The sequence below is a fragment of the Poecilia reticulata genome, chromosome 18 (genome assembly GCF_904066995.2).
Source record: "Poecilia reticulata chromosome 18, P_reticulata-male-v2, whole genome shotgun sequence".
Lineage (NCBI taxonomy): Eukaryota > Metazoa > Chordata > Actinopteri > Cyprinodontiformes > Poeciliidae > Poecilia > Poecilia reticulata.
In genome coordinates, this window is record NC_088847.1 from 5,958,732 (window position 1) to 5,975,143 (window position 16,412).

At 33.9% G+C, this 16,412-nt stretch overlaps 1 long non-coding RNA gene across 1 annotated transcript; it reads left to right on the top strand.

Moving 5' to 3' along the window:
* The first annotated feature begins 865 nt into the window (after nt 1–865).
* LOC103472738 (uncharacterized) lies at nt 866–7,830 on the top strand. Its single transcript, XR_534919.2, has 3 exons — nt 866–1,010; nt 4,771–4,944; nt 6,996–7,830. It is a non-coding gene; the product is annotated as an uncharacterized LOC103472738 (long non-coding RNA).
* The last annotated feature ends 8,582 nt before the right edge of the window (nt 7,831–16,412 follow it).

Sequence of the window (16,412 nt, forward strand, 5' to 3'; positions counted from 1 at the left end):
GCATAAAGGTTTAGATATTTGCTTTTGAACTGGGTTACAAAACTACAACAAACTTAGACAAAACAAGAATCCAGAAAAAACCCTACTGGTTTATAACTTACGGACTTTTTATTCTTATTTAACATGGGAAACCAATGCGTAGTTTTATACTCCTATTAACTTATAAACTGTGGAGTACTTTTTGTTTTTCTTTTATTTTGTTTGTATTTCCTTCTAATTCATGTAAAGCACTTTGAATTGTCTTGTTTCTGAAATGTGCTATATAAATAAAATTAACTTACCATATGTCTCATTACTTCCTATTATCTTCCTCATCTTTTCCGCCAGTAGTAACATCAGGTTGTTGATTATTTGGTCTGTATGATGTGAAAAAAGTGATTCCATGGCAGGTTTACGAAATAAGGGTAATTTCGTCACGACCTGTTTGTTAGCAATAAAGTGTTTTAAACATTCATCTTGGTTACATGACCAACACGTCATGAAAAACTACAATAGGCAAACTACAATTTCCATACTAAGAAATCTCATTCAATGGGAGAAATCCCAGACCGGCCACTGATGGGAGATGAGAATCAAGTAGAATTGAATTGGAATCAATGGCCAGATTAACACTGTTTAGGTTCACTCACTTATTAGGTTTACATATTTTACAGAGTTTAATTTCAAAGCGGTACAACTGTTGGAGGAAGTAGTCTGTTGTTGAGTGCTGTAGAGGAAATTGGTCATGTTTTGTTTTCCATAAAAGGAGTTGTACATCTTAGATGCTTGCATGCACACAACTTCTGTTCACACCTTCACAACTGGTCAGAACTAGATAAGGCCAGTTTGATCACACTTAGTCAAAAAATAAGAAATGACCCAAAGCTTTAAGAGTTCAGGCTAACACCCTTTAGTGGAATCGGTAATGAAAATAAAACTATGAAACAGTTCCTCATCTTCGTCCTTCAGATCTGCTGCTGCGCTGCGACGGCTGATGACTCTGCTTTTAACTGGAGATTCTGCTGATGATTGTAATGTATCAATACTTGCTTTGAATTAGAGATTGAGTTAGATTTAAAACAGGGATAGTGGTGGTGGCTTAGAACTTTATATTAATTGATCACTGAATGCTTTTCCTGTTGTGTTGTACCACATTGCGTACCATCCATCTATTCATTATTTAGCACAGTGTTTCTCAACCCTGGTCCTCACTGCCCCCTGTCCTGCATATTTTAGGTATTTCCCTTCTGCCACACACCTGAATTGTATCTCTGGGTGATTAACAGGCTTCCGCAATACTTGATGGTCATGCAATCATTTGAATCAGCTGTTCTGGAATAGAAATACATCTAAAACATGCAAAGCAGGGGGTCGGTGAGGACCAGGGTTGAGAAACACTGATTTAGCACCTTTAATACTTGCTGGGGTGCTGGTGCCTATCTCCAGCTGGCACCAGGTGAGAGGCGGGGTTCAGCCTGGACAGGTCACTGGTCCATCTCAGATGCTGTAATTGTAGTCTTACTCTTATAATAATTACTTTCTTCTTCATTTTTCTTTTATGGCTGTTCTGCTCTCCGACACTCAAAACAAGCACATCAGACCAAAAATGTCAAACAGGTTTGCATGTAGACATGCAACTTTTAGATATATATGTTTTCTGCACCTTATTTGTAAATGTTTAAACATACAATGCCAGTTAGCCACACTCATTAAGGGAATGAATAGCATTCGATAAATAAAGTTAATGCTATCAGTATCTCAGTCGGTGAAGTCTTCCAGAATAAAGACTTTGGCAAGATCAGACGTATGGGACCAGACACAATAACTTATATGATAATAAAAATAAAGTTAATAGCAAGTGTAACTGTAAAAAAATACATAAATAGACAGTGGGAAGTGTCAGAGGAAAAGTGGTATACTTACTTATATTATGTTTATAAAGCACGGTATAAGGCTAAAAAAAAGTTGCTTTTGCATAATACCTCTCCTTTAAGTCATTCTGCAAATGCAGGTATATGGAATTTCAAAGTGAATTTTAAACTAAATCTCAATTTGCCCTAAAATTACTCCCTGGGTTCAGAATTGACACTAATGGCCGCGTTTCCATTACAAATGTGCACAAAACATTGTCAATATTACGCTAACATGAAAACCCCGTGGCGTTTCCATTAAATACGAAATTAAATTAAAATCACTCACAAATAAGTTTTCTCACAGGATAAGTCATTAAAAATCATGCCATGCCGTCATCCTCCTACCACGTCCTGTCGTCTTTTGTTTTCTACAAGAATCTTTATTTAACCAAATAGCAAATATACAACAAGCAAATGAAGTATAGAGAAGAACACAGTATTTACACAAACATGCATCCAGGGGTGGTAATTAAATAAGTACTTGCAAAGATTTACAAATGGAAATTGTCCTGAAGTCTTTTTGTTGGAAGAGTCTGTTACTAATTCAACATATAGTTCCACATCCTTAACAGAATGAAGAAAATATGTTGACTTATTAACAAACTTACATTTATAGATATAAAATTTAGCAAAAGAATTTGCTAATTTCTTATAAAAATTTTTGCATACATTCTGGGGCTTCTAAAGAAAATAAACAAACAAAAACCCCATTTACCCATCGTGAGGAAACATCCCTTAAAATACGTTCATTAAAAATCTGGTAAACTCCTTACAAAACCTAGGTGTTAAGGGTCAATGTTAAACATGATGAGTCAATCATTGGACCACCACTGCAAAAAATGCTAATATTCACGTCTCATTACTTCCTGTCATCTTCAGCCGGTTGCTGATCATGTGGCCTGTATGATGCGAAATAAATGATTCCATTGCAGTTTTGCAAAATATGCTAATGTCAACATGACTCTGTAAACAACCCCATAGGTTTAGCACCACGGCATCTTTGTCAGCAATAAAATGTCTTAAACATTCGCCTTAGTTGCATGACCAACACAAACTGCCACTGTCAAACTGCAACAATAGGCAACTCTCATCCTGAGGAATCCACTTCAGTGGGAGAAATCCCAGATGGGGCACTGATGGCAGATGAGAATCGAGTGGAATTGAGTAGGACTCAATGGCCGGGGTAACTCGGTTTAGCTTCACTCACTTGTTAGTATTATAGATTTTTTCTTATAACTGTTTTGAGTTGAACCTCAAAGCGGTACAACTGTTGGAGGAAGTAGTCTTCTGCTGAGTGCTGTGGAGGAAATTGGTCATGTTTTGTCTTCCATATAAGGAATTATACATCTTAGATGCTTGCATGCACACAGCTGCTGTTCACACCTTCACAACTGGTTAGAACTAGATAAGGCCAGTTTGATCACACTTAGTCAAAAAATAAGAAATGACACAAGTTTAGGCTAACACCCTTTAGCGGAATCAGTATAGAAAATAAAACTGCGAATCAATTCCTCATCTTCATCCTTTAGTTGTGCTGCTGTGTTGTGATGGCTGATGACTCTCTGCTACTAACTGGACATTCTGCTGATGATTGCAATCATATTCACAGTCAATCCCAAGTAACTTATTAAAGCTGCAGTACACTCTAAAAAGTGTATTTGGGCTGTAGTTCACTTTATGGACCTATTTACATTAATCTCACTTAATTCTTTCGGTTAAGTGATGGAAACTTACTTTTTTGAGTCCTGATGGCCTGAGTTTCATGTCTTCCCTTGCTGTCATTAATCACTTTCCTCTCTAACTACTGTAAAATAGAGGTCGCCTGCACCGAAAATCACTGATTAAAAGGAAATCGTTTATTAGTTTCCTTCTTTATTTAAAGTAAACTAAAGGATTTGAGTAAGACTGACTTAAACTTATCTTAAACACACTTAATAAATTCAGTTAAAAAGAAAACTTAATGAACTGAGTTGGTTAAACTTAATGAATTAAGTTGGATAAACTTAATTGAGTTACTTGTTACCAATTGAAGCAGTTCAATTAAGTTAGTTCAACTAATTTCTTTTTACAGTGTATGTATCTTATATGTAAAAATATTTTTTACAGATTTGTTAAAACTGTCATGGCAGTGCAATATGAGACATGTAATATGTGAAAAGATTCAACTCTTCTGCCTTTTCCCAGTGCTAACTGATGGTAAACATCACTCTCTTAACAAGTAAAATAAAAAGTTATTGTTCGTGTATTGGTTTATTGATTAATGTTGAGATGGAATATTCCCAAAAATATTAAAAAACACACATGAAAAAAGAAAATAACTTTTGATTTACATGTCAGCTCCTAAAATTACATCTTGAATAATGAACAAACTCAGAATCGGTTCCTTTACTGAGCATAGCTCAAGGTTTTATTGCTGCTTTATTCATCTCACAGCTTCTCCCTATAAACTCTGTATCTGTTATTTTCATTTTCATGATGGTTTTTATTCACTGCTGGCCTCTAATGGACATCTCTGGTATCTGCAGAACAGCTGGTTTTGACATTACATTGCACTCTGGTGGACCTGCCTTCTAAAGATAATAGTTGTCACTGGACTTTATTTAGGGGTATCAGAGTTCAAATGCAATGCTTTTCACAGTTCTGTCATTCTGCCATTCTGTCATTTTCCTGTAACTTCACGATGGAGTGTTGTCTTCAAATATAATTTCTCAAGTTTAGTCTATATATGAAATGCAAAACCATGGTTCAAATACACTGCAATATTCCAAAAATCTACAAATAATATGTTGTCAAAACCTGTGTTCATGAATGAGAAAATAAGACATGTTAGGTTTTGTGCTCATTTGTCCCAAAACGATTTTCTTTTTTGTCATTTTAGAAAGATGAACATTGTTCTTCTGATCGCTGTTCTTGTCCTGGTGGATGGAGGGAACGCAGCCTACAATACTTCTCCTTGTACAAAGATGCGTAGAAGAGATGCATACGATGACTTTCTTCGCAAACACGTTATCCAGGATCATTTTGACTTTACCTCAGATTATGAATGGGAGCTGTAAGTTATCCTGAAATAAATCCATTTGTCATCCCAATTTGATGGGATAAACAATTCAACATGCCAGGGTACAGTTTGCTATGGTGTATTAAATGATGCTTAGCTAAAATACTGGACTCCTATTTTAGAAGGAAACTGCAAGACTTGCCACTCACATATCTGAGTGATAACATGTGACAATTTATTCTTTTTTTGGTATACTGAATAAATGAGGTTAGGAAGGTCAGAACAAACCACTGATACTTACAATAATGAACAAACAATGAAAACATACAAGTATAAAACAAACAAAAAGAAATAAAGTGAAACAAAACGACAAAAAAGGAGAAAATGAACAAACAACAAAGAATATACATGGACTTGCCAAAACTGTTCAGGGTTAGATGTTGTTAGATGGATTGTGTTTTTTGCTTAGTTTGTCATGTTAGATTTTATTGGTTTCCTACTTTCACTGGCAAAGTTCCTTCTTTTAATGTAGGGCTAAAAACATGGTTCCATAAGATAATAAAAAATAATATATTTTATAGTTAATGCTGTCAATCACATTGCTAATAAATACAGCTCTGCTTCTGAAAATGCAATCTCAAAATTGAAAATGACAAAATCAACTTGTCATTTTCTCCTCAGATCACCACATAGCAACACTCTAAAAAGTGTTTTTGGTTGTAGTTCATTTTATGGGCATAATTACATTAATTTGACTTAATTAATATGATTTATTGATGACAACTTATTTCTTTGTGTTCAATTAACTTAAAAAATACAATTTCACTAACTTAACTTAACTTAAAGGAATGTTCTACTTGGATTTTACTTGAAACAACTGAGTTCAATGCCAATTTCATATTCTATGACTGACCAACTCAATTTATTATGTTTATCCAACTCAGTTTACTAAGTTTTCTTACACTTAATTCATAAAGTGTGTTTAACATGATGAATTTAAGTCACGCTTACTCAAATAATTTATTTTTGTCTAAAAAAATCATTTAAATCTCTTTGACTAAATCCTACAGGAAGTCAACTCAAACTTTTAAGTTGTTCCAAACTAAAAAAACCTATAATATCCAAAATTACAATATCACTCACATTATACTTAAAATACAGCTAGAATTTAAGTGATTTTAAATGTATGTTTTAATATGTTATTTTAGTTTTTCAAAGATCCTGTACACTGAAAAAAGAAAATAGTTTATCCAACTGAATTTTTTAACTTGGTTAGACTTAATAAAGGGGGGACGATGTGTAGCAAAGGTCATCAGGCCAGGAATCAAACTAACGACGGCCGTGTCGAGGTCTAAAGCCTCCTTATGCGAGTTCTGCTTAACCCCTGCGCCACCACAGCAATATTCTCTAAAAAGTGTATTTTAGGAGTACACTTTTGAGGGTGGACTCTCAAAATTGTACTTGAAACAATTAAGTTTCATATCCGGCATCTGATGTCATTACACAAGCTTCACCAGGGATAGGTCCTCTACATGCTGTGGTGGCGCCAGGGATTAAGCACAACTCACATAAGGAGAGACCTTATTTCTCGATGTGGCTGTTATAAGTTCGATTCCAGCCTGATGACCTCAGCTATGTGTCTTCTCTCTCTCTCTCTTTACCCACTTTTCTGTCTAACTACTCTCAAATAAAGGCTGTCTGAGCCTAAAAACCCTGGTAGAAAGAAAATAATTTATTAGTTTCCTTCTTTATTTGAAGTAAATTAAATTATCTTAGTGAGACTGACTTAAATTTGTCATTTTAGACACACTTAATGAATTCAATAAAAAAAAAAAAAGTTAAATTAAGTTGGATGAACTAAATTAATTGAGTTGGAAGATTATAATATATTAAGTTGGATACATTTAGAAAATTGAGTTGGCCAGACATAACTTAAGTTGGTTAGACTTAATAAATTAAATTTGATACACTTAATTGAATAACTTGTTTACCAACTGAAGCAATTCAATTACGTTGGTTCAACTAATTTCTGTTTACAGTGCATCTCAATACCAGTTTTTTTTGTTGTTGTTGTTGTTGTTTGTTTGTTTGTTTTGCTTTTGCAGTTACCTGAGACAACACGATCTCTGTGGAAGATTCTTACAGTCCTTCGTTGAGCAAAGAGATAAACATCTTTATGTGAAGATCTGCAATGGCTTTGGGAAGCGTCAAGGGAGCAGCAACTGGTGCACCAGCACCGACAGAGTTAGACTGTATAATCTCCAAGTCACTGGGGATTGCACAGTTAGAGCTAGGCCAGAACATAAATATGTGACTGTCACTTGTGACAAAGTCGACAACCGCTGCCTTCCTGTTCACTTTGAAAAGATCCAAGACAATGAGCCAGACGATACAAATGAAACTTGTCAGCCAAGAACTAATCTCTGGTTTGAGATCTAAAAACTTCTTCCAAGGTTAGAAAAAATGTTGTTTTGCTTTGCCATATCCCTCCATATTAAGCTTTGGTTGAGCTTTTTGCTGGTTTTAGTTGAGCGTTTTTCTTAATTTTGTAAGCAAATCAGAGCTACCATGGAAAATGTACCATTTGACTTTTAAAATATCAGCATTGAGAAATTTTGGTGATGTATTACAAAGAGTCAGATATTGTAATGAGCCTTGGGTACTAAAAACAATAACGCTTTGCAAAACCTCTGAGTTTTTTAGTCCTAATGTTGAATAGAGAAGTTGTTTTTTTAATTGATGTTTAAATTAAATTAGGATATTTGCATGGGACAATAGAAATGTCACTAGGCTTATCTACATCTCTATATAACAGATAAACGAAGCATGGGCAATATTTTATGTAATTTTGCATCCCTGATAAAAATATATGAAGTACATCTTACAATCATGACAGTTTTACATTTCACATTTCACAGCGAAAAAACAAAACATTTTCAAAGAACGACTTTTTGTGTTTAAATGATCATTTTGCTCAAGATATTTTAAAAGTTGTGCAGCATGTTGCTTTGTTCTTTGCTTTGCTTCAATAAAATTTCATAATTATTCATTCATTTTAAGTTCTTTTGTCATTTACATCTGTTGTTTTTCATAAGCTCCATTGTCATTCTGTGTCTTTCTTCTCTTTTCAGCTCGTGGTTTTGGTTTTCCTGACAGAAAAGTCAAAGTTGGGAGAGCAATCAAAACAATGAAATCATTGGTCATGAAAAATACTGATTCCTTCCTGTCATTGGAAATAACAATATTTTTCTTTTTTTTTTTTTTTTTTGCTTCATCACAAATAAAAAATAAAAATAAAAACTTTTCTGAAACTGGCTAACTACCTGCTTATAAAAGCTGATTGCTCTACAAAAAGAATAACCAACTTATTTACAGGGTAAAGTTTATGATAAACTAATGTACTCTTAACTGAGCCAAAGATAAACTTCCTGCTGTTACTTTGTGGAAGCGTTTGTCCTTACAAAAAAATAGCTGCCACCCAGAATTGATAGAAGATGTGTTTGTTTGCTTTCTAGAGATGATGGGAATGCCCAAAGTTTTCACTTCCCATTTAATAATTACACACGGGTTATATTTTTAGTCAATATGGAGTATAATTGACAACGCTGGACTTTTGCGGAGGGTTTGTTGGCAACGGAGGGTGAAAGTTCTTGCATGTTCTCTCGGTTTACTTTATTTAAAGTAAACTAAAGGATTTGAGTAATATTGACTTAAACTTATCTTAAACACACTTAATAAATTTAGTTAAAAAGAAAACTTAATGAACTGAGTTGGATTAACTTAATTGAGTTACTTGTTACCAGTTGAAACAGTTCAATTAAGTTAGTTCAACTAATTTCTTTTTACAGTGTATGTGTCTTATATGTAAAAATATTTTTTACAGATTTGTTAAAACTGTCATGACAGTGCAATATGAGACAGGTAATATGTGAAAAGATTCAACTCTTCTGCCTTTTCCCAGTGCTAACTGATGGTAAACATCACTCTCTTAACAAGTAAAATAAAAAGTTATTGTTCGTGTATTGGTTTATTGATTAATGTTGACATGGAATATTCCCCAAAATTCCAAAAAAACACACATGAAAAAGAAAATAACTTTTGATTTACATGTCAGCTCCTAAATGACATCTTGAATAATGAACAAACTCAGAATTTATAATGGGCCTTTCGGTTCCTTTGCTGAGCAAAGCTCAAGGTTTTATTGCTGCTTTATTCATCTCACAGCTTCTCCCTATAAACTCTGTATCTGTTATTTTCATTTTCATGATGGTTTTTATTCACTGCTGGCCTCTAAAGGACATCTCAGGTATCTGCAGAACAGCTGGTTCTGCAGAGGGCAGCATGGAGATAAGAAACTCAGACAGGTTTCTTATCTCCATGCTGCCCTCTGTCAGGCACTTAAGGACTCATTTACTTGGACACAAAGCAAACACTGGAAAACAGCTTTTGTTAAGTGAGTGGACGGCCTGCTTCAATGATTAGAAATGGATATAGATATTAAAAAGGTTCAGAAATCAATATTCTTCCAGAACGTCTTGAATATTGAATATCAGCAGAAATAATTCCTTCGTCCAGCTATATTGGTTCAGAAAGAAAAAGTTGTTTGAAACAGAAAGTTGATTGAATATCAGTTTGTTATTTGGTTATGTGGGCGATGCATAAATGCACCACCCACATTGCATATATAGGCAACATAGGCGGCGACCCAGAGCGGTTTCTCGTCCAGGGTGGCATGAACATTGTTGTTTTTGTTTCACTGCTTTGGACAACATATTTGCTTCTTAGCACAAATATAACAGTTGGTTCCGGGTGTACCCCGCCTCTCGCCCGAAATGTTCGCTGGAGATGGGCACCAGTACCCTTCCCAACCCCTCTAAGGGACAAGGGTGTATAGAAAATGGATGGATGGATATACAGTAACAGTTGTTAATATTTAAATTCTTCTAAAACAGAATGGGACAGTAATATTGTATTCATTAATAGCAATAATGTTGTGATGTTATATGGACCATGTTAAAAAGCCTTTAATAACTGGAAGATTTGTTGCTCAGTTTCCCATTCTGAATATTTCACAAATTGGAAACATGAAGGCCTGTTTGATTTCAGCTGTTTGCTCTCAGTACAACATGATGTCAATCATTTTACAGTAGTTGAGATTGCTATGCTAGCCTGCCGTAATCACTCTATTACCTTAGCCTCCGGCAGTCTTAGTGCGACGCTCAAGAAGAGCATGGCAGAAGTCATGGTTGTTCAACGGAGAAACAATGGGGGATTTCCTGTCAGCTCTTTAGTTCACAAAAACCAAGGAAAAAAGAAAGAACTGGTAAGAGCGCACGTGGGGTCAGTGTTACTGGGACCACGCAGCACTGGGTACCAAGCTCATGTTGGACCAACTCAATCCTTTTTTATTTTACTAGCTTCACAGCTTAGTCACATTTAGCTTGCAGAAAGAATGTCAAGCTGCCAATCGAACAAAGCTCACACAGAAAAGTTACGTACAGGATGTTTTGACACAGAAAATATATTTTTTTATTATTTCCCACAATTTTGTTGATAGGAAAGGTGAAAGTAATAAAGACTTAAATCACTATAATATAAAAAAGAATTATTCAAAGTAAAATGTTAAGGTATGCACAGTATGTACAGCTGCAAGCCCTACTGAATAGATAACAGTTGGTGGTTCAACAAACCGCAGTCATTACTTGTCATAATGTTGCAATAACAACATGACAATTTGTATTTATCAACTTGCCCATGTAAGGGTTTGGGTCAAAACCTCCTAAAACCCTTTAGACGCAAGTTGGTCACAAAAACAATTCAATAGCCAATTTATGTATGTGTATGGATATTAACTGTATACTTTCATAAAAGTGTTGATGTTTTGGGGGGGTGGGTAGCACTTTCAGCAAACACTTTTATTAAAGTAACTCTACAGCTTATATATTGTGACTTGCTATTGTTACATTGCGTGTTCACAAAACATTTCTGGCCATTTCAAAACACAAATGGCAACCAGTTAGAAAGAAGTGGCAACTTTCTTACAATGCCTTTACAGTTTTTTCTTTGTTAGCAATATGCAGACACCAAAGATAAAAATACTGAGACATCAATTTAACAGAAGAGGACTAAAAAAATTAGAGCATTTGGAAGTTTTTTTTTATGTTGAGAAGAAATTGGAATTGATATCAAAGCTATGCTAGTTGTAAATTTAACAGTGGCTGGTACCGAGTCCTGATACGTTGATAAGGGTTTGTGTTAGAAATTTATCCCATATAAAGGTTGAGCTAAAATAAAAATGCAGCTCAACACAATGACTTGAGGTCGATTCCAAGGTCGACAATGACCACTCCACTGCTGCTGTTGCCCAACAGGATGCTGAAGGAAATTGGACTTTTAAGACATCATTTATTTCAGTTAATTATATTCATAAACTGAAACATGTTGACAGTACGTCAATTTTGATGATTTTCTGCTTACAGTTAATAAAAACTTGACATTTAAGCTTAGAATATAACGTCAGTAAGATAAAAAAGAAACAGTATGTGTTTATAATTAGAAATGTGGGCTCAAAGTTTATTACTTATTTAAAAGTTAATATTTTCAAATGATACTTCTAATGTGACAAAATTTGACTCACTGGAACCACGTTCTAATGTATTATATGTGACTGCATGCAGTGTTGGTTCAGTGCTTTTAACCTGGATACAAACAGGAAACTTTTATATTTATCCTTCTGAATCTGTATTTTTGTTATTATTTCCACATGAGTAAAATTATTTTATTGTTTATTGTTCAAATCTGTATTCTCTAAAACCTGTATAGTTTGGTTGTGTATGCAGAAACCATCCATATGTCCAGGTGGCAATTCAGCAAAAAAACAAAAAAAAAACAACAACAAAAAAAAACAGCAATGATCTTTTTGATAAGGGCAATGCATTTTTAATATGAATTGTTTTGGACTAATTAAAAGATTTGATCAAAATTCTGTATGCCACAACAGCCAGTGAAGGAACTTGTGCTTTCTTGCACAACAGATGCTGCCCACACTGTTTCCCAACAGCAGTTACACACACGTTGTGGCTTAACTTCAAGTGATATTATCTCCAGGGTTTCCACGAAACAGAAATACTTTGTAATTTGTGCCACCGTGACAGGCGTTACAGTGTAAACTAGATTTAAATGGTTTGATTGGCTGTTGTTTGTTGGTCACATTCAAGCAAAAGTGTAAAAGAGAAGAAATATTTGCAGTTTTCTAAAGAACTTCACTTTCAGGAGAGGCAGATCGTCTTCATTCACAGAGACCGACTGATCTGAGGTGAGAAACAACTCTTCACAACAAGCAAATGTTAAGAATCAGTAGAATTTATTTCAGTTGATCATCTTTGCTTTGTTTTGCTGCTTTGTTTTTTAAAATAAATAATGTACCTGGGCCTAAAACGGCATTTATAATTTAATCTGACAGAACTTCTAAATGTATCACTTTACAAGAACAAAAGCTTCTGTAAATGTCCCAAAACAGGACAATTACATTCACTTTACATATATAATAAAACGTCTTAACAAAAGAAGTTAGTGCGGTTAATTTTACATAAAAAAAAAACATTGAGATCTGTTTAAAGCCAGTTTTTTATTTCACAAACAACATATTTCTATTCAATCCCAAAACAGAGTAACCTAATCAACAACCAAAAATAAATTCTGGAAAATTAACTGGTTAATTTTTAGGCTGGATTTAACTGACTTGACAGTTTGGATATATAAATACATTTGATTCAAGAATCAGGAAATATAGAATTTCTTTTAGCTTCAATCCACCAACTTGTCAGAGACAACTGTGAAACCAAACAAAAAAGAACGTGAAATCAAATTTTCCAAGCTAACAAAATGCATGGAATGTATTGTTATATTTCTCTTCACATTGAAGTAAAAACAATATTTTATTGTGTGTGTTGGATAATTAATTGACATTGAGATGGAATATTAAGGACATAAAAAGCCCAGATTAAAAAAGGGTTAAACTTTTATTTGGATGTCATTTTGTAATTTACCCAGCTCATTTATGGTCTTCATGAAGCTGTTTGTTCACTGCTACTCTCTAACAGACATCTATGGAGAACAAATAGATTGAAGATTTTGCTGCACTCTGTGGAGTAGCTTTCTAAAGACAATAGTTGACTTTATTTAGGGGTATCAGAGTTCAAATGCAATGCTTTTCACAGTTAAAACCATTCTGTCATTTTTCTGTAACTTCACATTGAATATTTTAGTCTGTCTCATATCACATATAAAAAGGTTCAATTAGTCCAAACACACTGCAATGTTAAAAAAAAAACTGATAAAGTAGCTATTTGTTGTTTAAGAGAGGTTTTCGTTCATGAAAGAGTGAATAAACTCATTTCAGATTTTTATATAAATTTCCTGACAAGCATTTTGTATATATATATATATATATATATATATATATATATATATATATATATATATATATATATATATATATATATATATATATATATATTTATTTGATTTTTACTGTCATTTTAGAAAGATGAACGCTATTCTTCTGATCACTGTCCTTGTCCTGGCGGTTGGAGGGAACACGGCCTACAATACTTCTCCTTGTGAGAAGAATCCTAACAACAACGCCTACAACCTATTTGTTCTCAAACACGTTCTGCAGGAACAATTTGACACTGACTCAAAGGATGAATGGAAAATGTAAGTTACTCTGGAAAAAATAAAACACATTTATCATCCCAATTTGAAGGGGTTTATTTATTGGACACACAACCAGTGTACGACTTGCTTTGGTCTATTTAGTGATGCTTAACTCAAGTAATGGGCTACTTTAGTAGCAAGAAAGGAAACTACAAAATATGCAACTCACAATTATCCAAGCTAACAGGCTAATTCCCTTGTGCTTCATGAAATACCCAACAACCAAAGCAAACATATCAAAAGTATAAATTGGTGATATAAGTGAATATATTGCTCAAAAAATAAAGGGAACACCTCAGTGTTCACTTAAATGTGAAAGTGTTCCCTTTATTTTATTGAGCAGTGTAAATACAAGAACATTTGAAAAATAAAGCAAAAGAACAAAAAAGAATAAAAAAACAAACACCACAGAATATACATCAACTTCTATTGAGGGCTGCTTGTTCATGTATGGAAATAAAGGATTGTGGTTTTTTTTGTTCTGACTGTCATGTTAGATCCTAATTTCACTGACAAAGTTCCCTCTTTTAACAAAAGCTAAAATATGCAGTTCCTTAAGACTAAAAGAAAAATCATATTGCTAACAGATATTGCAGCACCGCTACTTAAAATGCAATTTCTAAATGATATTAAATATTATTTGGTTACTTCTTACTTTCTCCTCAAATCACCACACATTCTTAGTGGTGTATGTATAGTAATAATAATAATCAATCAATCAAATTTTATTTGTATAGCACATTTCAGCGGCAAGGCATTTCAAAGTGCTTTACATAATTAAAATAAAACAGGAATAATAATAATAATAATAATAATAATAATAATAATAATAATAATAATAATAATAATAATAATACCTGTTGATTCCACACATAAAGATATTATATATGCCCATATAAAAACACCTAGTCACCAGCAACTTTATGTACATTTTTATTTGATTGTAAATCAAATAACTATTGCAAATAAATTCAGGCACAAGAGTTAGAATATTTCTATAAAAATTATTTGCCTTGTTAACTTGCTGATTTTTATCCCATGTAATAAAATAACAGGTTTTGACTTTTTTTTTTCAGTTACCTGATAAAATACCAACTCTGTGACAGATCTAGGCAGTCCTTCGTTGATAAAGGAGCTGAAAAACTTTATGTGAAGATCTGCAACAGCTCTGGCATGAGACAAAAGATCAACTTGTGCACCAGTACCAGTCGAGTTCGGCTGCATAACCTCAAAGTCAATACAAAGGATTGCAGCGTTCGTCATCGCAGCCAAAAGAGATATGTGACTGTCGCTTGTGACAAAGTCGACAATCAATGCCTTCCTGTTCATTTTCAAAAAAGGCAAAAAAACAGGCCAGGTGATGAACGTAAAACCTGTAGGCCATAAACTAATCTCTGGTTTGACATCTGAATTGTCTTCCTGGTTTGGTAAATATGCTGTTTTGCTTCGCTATGCACAGCTTTAGTTCAGCCTTTTTCTGCTTTTAGTTATGTTTATGTGAGTTTATTTTATAAACACAGAACAGCTGGATACCAGAGATACCACATGATCAGTGAAAGACAATGTACAATTTACAGTTTTTCATATGTCAGCGTTGAGAAACTTTGTTGGTGGTTTGATTTTGAGGCGTTAGAACTCAAAAACTAATTTCTTTTGTAAAAAATCTGGGAGTTTTAGTTGTAATTTTGAATTGAGAAGTTGTTCTTTCTTACCTAATTAGAGTTGCCATTAAATTCAATTATTGGTCCATATGTCAAGTCACCATGACAACCAGCTATTTACATGGGACAACAGAAATGTGACTTACATTTATCTACATCTCTAAATTACATAGATTCTAGACATGGGAAATACTTTATATACTTTTGCATCCCTGATAAATATATATGAAGTAACAATCATAACAATAGACTTTTATATTTTACAGCCAAAAACTGAAACATTTTCTAAGTGCTGTGAACAACTTTTTGTGTTTAACTGATCATTTTGCTAAAGATGTTTCTAGCATGTTGCTTTGTTCTTTGATTTGCATCAATAAAATTTCATAATCATTCATTCTAAGTTCTGTTGTCATTCACATTTATTTACTTCCATAAGCTCCATTGTCCTTCTGGGTCTTTGATCTCTTTTCAAGTCACAATTTTGTTTTTTCTGACAGAAAAGTCAAAAGTGATCAAAACAATGAATTTAAAATTTGGAGTATAAACATTATGGCACATATTACAATATGTCAGGGATATGTAGACGGTAAAGGGAGAATCAGCAAATATAGTTATATGGTTTCCTCGGTCTGTTCCCTGTGGATGGGACAGTTTGTGTTCTAGTAGTTGAAAACATTAATGCAGGCTGATTTTTGATGTTAGAATAAGGGGCCAAAGTTGTTGGTTGAGGGTCATAAATAGATAGAAATTCTTGGAAGTATTCTGTTTCTGTCAATAAATCCAGAAATTGTCAATAATTTAGATCTATGGCTCTAATGGTATTCATATTTTCCCCGGTGGGCCCCATTGAGCTGCAGCCATCTTTGCATTTAACCTTTAACAACCATTACAGTCCTGTCACTCTACGATGGCGATGTGCTACGATGTAACACAATTTACAAAAACAGTGGAGGTCACTAATCAAAGGAAACTCAACTTCGGTCAATTATTTATTTTTCCATTTTTTTCCACGTCAGGGCCTTGGAAACACAAAGGATAGTAAAAAGACTTCAGGGTCTCCAAACCTAAAACAAACACAAACACACACCTTTATAGCTCAAAAAACAAAACCACTCCTGTTTAAACCAAAACTCAAAAACTACA